This window comes from Salarias fasciatus, chromosome 16 (genome assembly GCF_902148845.1).
Source record: "Salarias fasciatus chromosome 16, fSalaFa1.1, whole genome shotgun sequence".
NCBI classification, from domain to species: Eukaryota; Metazoa; Chordata; class Actinopteri; order Blenniiformes; family Blenniidae; genus Salarias; species Salarias fasciatus.
Window position 1 is genome coordinate 16,802,718 of NC_043760.1, and position 7,335 is coordinate 16,810,052.

Consider the following 7,335-nt stretch of genomic DNA (forward strand, 5'->3'; position numbering starts at 1 on the left):
CTTTAATCAAGGCAAGAGTTTTGCATACTGGGACAAGCAGTGTTTGTTATGTAACTGCAGTGCGCAAAGTGAAAATCTGCAAGTGCAACTGATTACTATCCCATAATTGATAATGCAGTTAAATCAGCAAAGTTTCTGTGAGGTTATTACTTCCATCAATGAAAACATCTGTGGAGTTCCTGTTTTTATCTGTCAGGCTGTTAGCATTTTGGAACTCCTGTTTGCTGTAGGAGGATTTCCTGTCTAATGCTCGATTTTCAGTGCAAACATGAATGATTTCCCACTGTTGGTAACACAAACACAAGCCTGTATTTAGCATTATTAGCATTTTTTTCTTTCCCTTTTGCAGGAGCTGCCTGCTTCTTTGTGCATGTTAGGTCACTCCATTCAACTTTTTGCTGCAACTCTTCAGGCATCTTTGAAATCTCAAAATCAATTGAAAAGGCTGGACTTTAATGATGGCTGATCAAGTCAGACAGACTAAAACAACATGCGTGCATCACCAACTGACTTCTGTATCTACAACTGAACTTGACTTGATCCACACCACGCTGAGCTACGTCAGAGCAACACTCTGCTCATTGTTAGGATGAGTGATAAGCCAAAGCCAGCAAACAATGACTTTTTATTTTTAGCAACTAGTTAGTAATAGTAACTAGTAGCTGTAGTGAAGTACTCATTTTTACTTACTTGCTGACCTCAGGGCTCAACCACCTGAACCAGTTTGGTTAAGGTGCAGAACCAATAAAAGCATGTGGGAGGTGTGATTGCCACACATTATGGCAAAGTTTTCTTTGGAAAAAAAAATCATCTTAAAATAGATAAGATACAAAGTCAGTGATGTGTTGGGGCAGCGTTCAGGCAACATGACCAAATGGAGAAAAGTCAGAACCAAGCAGACAAACAGGCACCGAGCTGCTGCAAGCTGAGTGAGGAATACATGTTCTCTTGGCTTTTTCCCTCAAGGGTGGATTGAGAAGAACAAATGTGAGGGGCCAGTCCCTACAAGTAAACTCTGGGGCAAGAACATTAAACGGTGCATTATAACAGTAATCCACACGCTCTGTGCGTGCTCGCTGCATGCAGCAAGCAGGCAGTCAAGCACACCAACAACAGTGGTGTTATTGATCAGCAGGATGAGCCACAGGACAGTCATCAGGAGTGATCCTCCAAGTGTTCCTCATTGGTGCACGTGTGTAAATCTCTGAGAAACAATACAGAGTGTTTGCATCAGTCTTCATGAACACAACTGGTAAAATTGAACTTTAAAGTCAAAGGTCATTACAGGTGGCAACATTTAGCTCAATGGCAAACAACTGTTTTCAATGTTTGCAGTAATTTAGGTCAACAGTCTGCCCGACAGTGTGGTGGTTTTGTCTGCAACTGAAATATACACTCTGCAGCATCAAAACCTGCCAAATGAGTGGTGAATTTATTTGTATTACTTTCATAGGAAGTAGGGAAATGTTTATCCCTGCTGGGCTACGTCATTGTGTTAATATTGATATAATTATTCTTCCCGATTTTATGCCCGTGTTATATAAACTGGAGTTGTCACGGATGGAGCCTATCACACCTCACAGTGGGTGGAAGGTAGGCTGTGCCCTGCACAGGTCACCAGTATATCACATATTCACACATGCTGCATTGATTAAACAGAATATAATAGAATGTTTTTCCCATCTTTAATACAAATTCAGTACTATAAAGTTAGATGGTGATTTGCAGCAAAATATCTTGAGTGATTCCTGCTCCAGCTGTGTGGGTCACTCCTAATAACTCATGAATGATCCCTCCGGATTCAGAAGGAACTGATGAAAATGTGTGTTGGAGTGAGTTTTGGAGCCAATTCAGTCCCTGGATGTCACTCTCAGACAAATCACATCTTATATGCCCTGAGTGAGGCCCGATCACAGAAGACCACACAAGTGGAGTGTATAATCCCACTGAAGTAGTACTGTAAAGGAAAAGTCACCCCTAAATTGTCAGCTGTGCTCACTTTCTTGTTTTTTTTGTTTGTTTTTTTTTTCTTTTCTTGGGGTTGGCAAAAAATATTCCATTTGTGCGTTTTAAAATGCTCTTTCAAGACATTTCTTTCCTGAGATAGCCCCGGTGTTGACATGATTAATTCATTGTTTTATACCTTGCAGAATTCTCCGAATTAAAATTCAATGTGACAAGGAGAGAGAACATGCAAGGCACATCCACATTATCTCATAGGGCCTCTCTTGTATATAGTCCCTTCAGCTTCTTTACAAATACTTGATCTGTGCTAACACTGCAGTTTGATCTGTATTATTAATTCATGTTCCTTCCACCAGGGAAGGATCGAAGAGGAAACAGGGATCATTTTTAGCGTGCTTCTTCTTATTACTTATTGAGAGCGGAGGCCACCGAGTACATGCTTTTAACACCATTTGCAACATGTTCCGCTCGACCTAAGCTGACACTTGCGGTACTGGATTTGAGTTCCACTTTTCCTGAAGCCTGACAGGGACTAAGATGCTGTGGAGGAATGCTATGGGGCTGCTGACGAATTCACTTTATCTCAAGGCTCTCTCTCTCTCTCTTTCACTAACGCACAAGCTCGCACGCACGCACACTCACAAACCCACACACAGGCACGCACACTCACATGGACAATCACGCATACGCGTACTACAATCACATCCTTGTCAGCTTGGGAGATGGGGAGTGACACGAGGGCCAATTTTCTGAAATATTGATCAAGGAAGGTCAAAGATTGCCTCCCAAGAAGTGCTATATATGGAAAAGGGGTAACCTCAGTGGTCCAGTGGTTTTCCCAAGGATGATCCTTTAACTTTACTCATGCACCTTGAACGGATTGAACAGACTGCACTCCGAGCTCAGCAAAGTAGAAGAGAGCAAAGTTTGTTGTTTAAGGAACAACTGTAATTTTGCAAGAACTCAGAACAAAATTACAGCACAAAACATTTACAATCCAGCCAATGTCCCTGTTGTTCATTGATCACAAATGCAGGGTTACTTAAAAAAGAAACCACTCAGGATATAAGTTTTAACAACACCCACAGCATGTCGGAATATGGTGAAACACAGCAGGAGCAGCTTCATTGTCCCAGGAAAAAAAAAAAAAAAACTAAGCCAAGATGTGAATGTGAATGATCAGTGCAATAAAAAGAAGAAAAATTGTGTGTGTTAACTATCATCTAGACAGCTTCTGCCATTTATCAGCCTTTCTTGGTTAATGCAATTGAAAAAAAAAAATCAATCATTTCAAACAGAGTTTTTACTGTGGATGCACCAATACTAATATTTTGCTTGATACTGCTATCAGATATTAATATTGCGGTTATTGCAAAATGTTTACCAATATCAATACTGTTATTAAAAGAAGTTTACATGAAGAGTTTGTATACCGGAAACCACGTAAACGCTGAATACGAAAAAGTAATTCCTTTTTTTTCCAAAACTTTGAATCCAAAACACAAAAGAAATGCAGTGTTCAGTGTGTTAATCATAAATCACAAATCAAAACACCCTGACATGGTTTCATAACTGTGAAACAGGCAAAATCGCAAATATCAAAACATGTCCTGACAACATTCTCACTAATCAAGCATATTTATTACAGACAGGGTATTCAGTGTAAATTTTCCAAATTAAATTGTCTCGTTAAAGTAAATGTGCAAAAACTGAAACAATGTTTTGAGAAAACATCCATTACAAAAACAACAAAAAACACTGGTATACAAGTTTGTTTTTTTGTTTGTAAAGTACAGTCATGTTAACTCACATCTATGAAATTGCTAATCTATCATGCATCCCTTGCTTTTATCCAAACATACAGTTTTAAGTCAAAGAGTCTTGAGGCAACACATAATTGTAGTTCTGTTGCTTCAACCTCAGAGTAGCAGTTTTATTTGAAGTCAAGAAATACCTCTGAGCATGGCTGATATCATGATTGCTGCTCCCAAACAAAGGAATGAACTTAATGTGGCGCTGTTTGGTCTTTCATCTCTGCATTCCTTCGTCATCTGTTGTACATTGTCTTTAGCTTGTGGAAAAAAAAACCTTTCCATTCATCATTCTGATCTCTACATATGACAAGGAGACAAATCCACCAAATTTCTCACCAGCATTCCATTGTGTTCAGAGACTGAACAATGCATCAACCTTCTATCCAATTCAGGATCAGCTAGAGCCATTACCATCAATAAGAAGGTACCTTGTCCATCATAGGACAAACAGAGACACTTTGCTTTAGGTACTTTCTTTTTATTTGTGAGAAGGAACCAGAATACCTGGAGAAAACCCGGAAATACACTGGGACAACATTAAAACTTTACATAGAATGGACCGACTAGCCCAACGCCGTACTCATCCCCGAAACATTCCTGCTACGAGGTGAAAGTGTGAACCTACACCACCATACAGCCCACTGCGACGAGTGATATTTTAAAATCAATAATGTGTTTTAAACAATATATCTGAATAAATGGAAAATCTTTTTTTCCAGCCTGTCGACTCGCTCTGAGTTTTGGCAACATGCAACTAATTGGAGACTCAAAAATGAATTGGAAAATGGAAAATGAATAACATCACATTTCCGTGATGCATTCTGGCCATATACATTTTTTATTTACCTTTTTATCTTTAGTGAAAAGTCTATATTGTGATCAAGTTCCTGATCTTGTGCATAAATGACCAAGTAAACAAAATAATACTCGTTTATCTTTACTTTAATAGTCTCCTATGTTGCTTTGCATTTCATCTCTCTCTCTCTCTCTCTCTTTCTCTCTCCCTCCCTCCAGTTGCATGGTCCACCAGCGCAGTGCCATTTGCCTTTATGACCTAGCGGGTGTCCTTCTTTGATCACTTATCTGCCCCAAACAAGTTAAATTGCTGGATCATCAACCAGTCCTTTAAACATCTAAGACCGGATAATTAGTAATTTCGGCATTAATAACACGAGGGACAAGTGCAGTGCCTTTTAATCTTACGCTGTTCAGTGGGTTGTTTTATGTCCTTTCTCCTCTCCACTTCCTACCTTCGTCTTTACTTCTGCTGACCCATGATAGAGCACAACCCACGGCCTTCTGTAACCAAACCTCAGAGACAGGGTGTGTATGGTTCAAGAGACACATCTGAAAACGTGCGGTGAGCCAAACAACTTTGTCAGGAAAGTCTTACTTGCAGCTCTGTAATCCCTTATTATGCTCTCTTGCAACCTGCAGTGCATCCAAACATTGTGATGGATGGTAAGGATTAGTGGAGGAGTGCACGAGCACAACAGTGTCTGCAGGGTTGGTGGTCCACCTGAAGCAGCTAATCAAACAGAAATTGCACGTTTTGTCTTGTTTGACTTAAATTAGCGAGATGCTTGTCCACATGGCACCACAGCCACGGTGCTGAAAGTCTAGCGTGCCACAGACCAGCGGTTTTCAAGGTGTGGCTGGCCTTCCTTGGGGGTCATCGGGAAGAAAGAACAAGAAAAATGTCTTGGTCAGTGTTCCCTTTCAATTGGAACGATAAAGAACATATAGTAATGCAAAACCTAAAAAGTTAAAGTTATGACAGTTGCAGACGTTACATAACTTTGGATGACCCCTGAGAGAAACAGTGTAAATAAATGGCAGCTGTGTCATTAGCAATCACATGAGTTTCTAGTGATAATCTCTTTTATCATAAAGGCTTTTTTTTTTTTTTTTTTTTTTTTGAGGGACTAATTTCCAGATGGTGTCATGTGTTTGAGGTCCAGTGCAACAGAGGAATTTGAGATATCCATTACTAAGAGGGTCAAAATCAACTTCACTGTGTTGGCCTCATCGACGATAATTGCTAAAAACTGTTCTCAGCTGTACACATACCCTTGATGTGATCTTAAAAGAAACAGTTTCTTCATTGCAGCTGAATATTTGCCTCTGCAGTCGCAAATAACGAATGGGCCTGTTGGCATGTTCAGGATGTGCTGCCAGCAATGTGCCTTGCCTCTGTGTTTTGGGAAAATACAATGATAACAAGATGCATCTGTTCAGCCACAAGGATGTTTTGCTGAGTGATTTTGATAAGCTGTTGAGTGATGTGCACACCTTTTCAAAAAAAATCCAGAGTCCAGTGCCACAGACACCATGGTTTTTATTACTGGGCCAGGAGTTCAGTGTAAATAAGAGCTGATAAGAAGAGATATCTATCCATCAGGAGATATTTTCTAATGAAGTCATAAAGCTGGTCTGTGCCAGCCTTCACACTGTACTACAAGTCCAGAGTGGTACTATCCAGAACTTTTTTTTTTCTTTGTCAACAAGATATGTTTTTTTTTTTTTCCCCTGGATGTTCACTGCAAATTTAATTACCCACATTCATCTATCAATCTACCCGACAAGCACATCCATCCATGGCAGCTCTGTCCCACTTTGAGCCACACAGAGCTGAAAACAGGTCTGACATTGGGTTAATAACAAGTCAATCACAGGCTCAATTCAGTGATGTGCACACACAACTCACAGACACCAGTTCATTTAATACTGAAGTCTATCGTCCCCACAGAAAGGCTGCTCAGGAAAGAATCGAGCAGAGGACTTTCTCAACGTGACGTGAGAGCGCTACACTACACTACAGTCCCTACATAAAAAAGATTTCTTGTGGCAATTTAGCCTCTAAACTCTTGCATGTGTAAAAGTAAAAATGGGCACGAGCTTGAAACTGAAACATGGAAGTCGAGTGGAACACACTGAGGACTGTGCTTGACAGACGCTCAAAATAAAAAGATCAGAAATGCTGCTTTTATAGTGACGAGGATTTACTTGACTGGCCATCCATCTTTTTCCCCATTACATTTTTTCTTCTTTTTTTTTTTCGTCCTTTTGCCAAACTCATATTTATGTTCTGTCACACTCCAATATTTTCGATTATGCATTCTTCTACCGATATGTTTGGTTCCATGGTATCAAATTCTGCATTTTGCTCCAATAACTACATGGCAAACGAAAGAGACTGCATGCAAAATCAAAATTGAATTTAGTAGTCTTTCAAACAGGATCTTTGTAAATCAAACCCAGACGAGGTAGTAAAAATGTTTCGGTATCTAATCAGAGCAGACATGGGGACACTTCTTGCATATTATTTTATTTACAACACTGCATCTTTTTTTCTGTTGTCTTAAAATCCACCTTCGACTTCTCTGAAGACATAAAAATCTGATTTGACAATTTATGAAATCATCTCTCTGTTATTTAACCCATTTTAAAAGGGTGCTTTCGTTTTTCACCGCAAAATGCATCGCCTGCATTTTATTGACAGCTAAAATCAAAGAGTTCCAGGTAGAGACAGTGTCTCAAAATGGGTGTGTGAGGT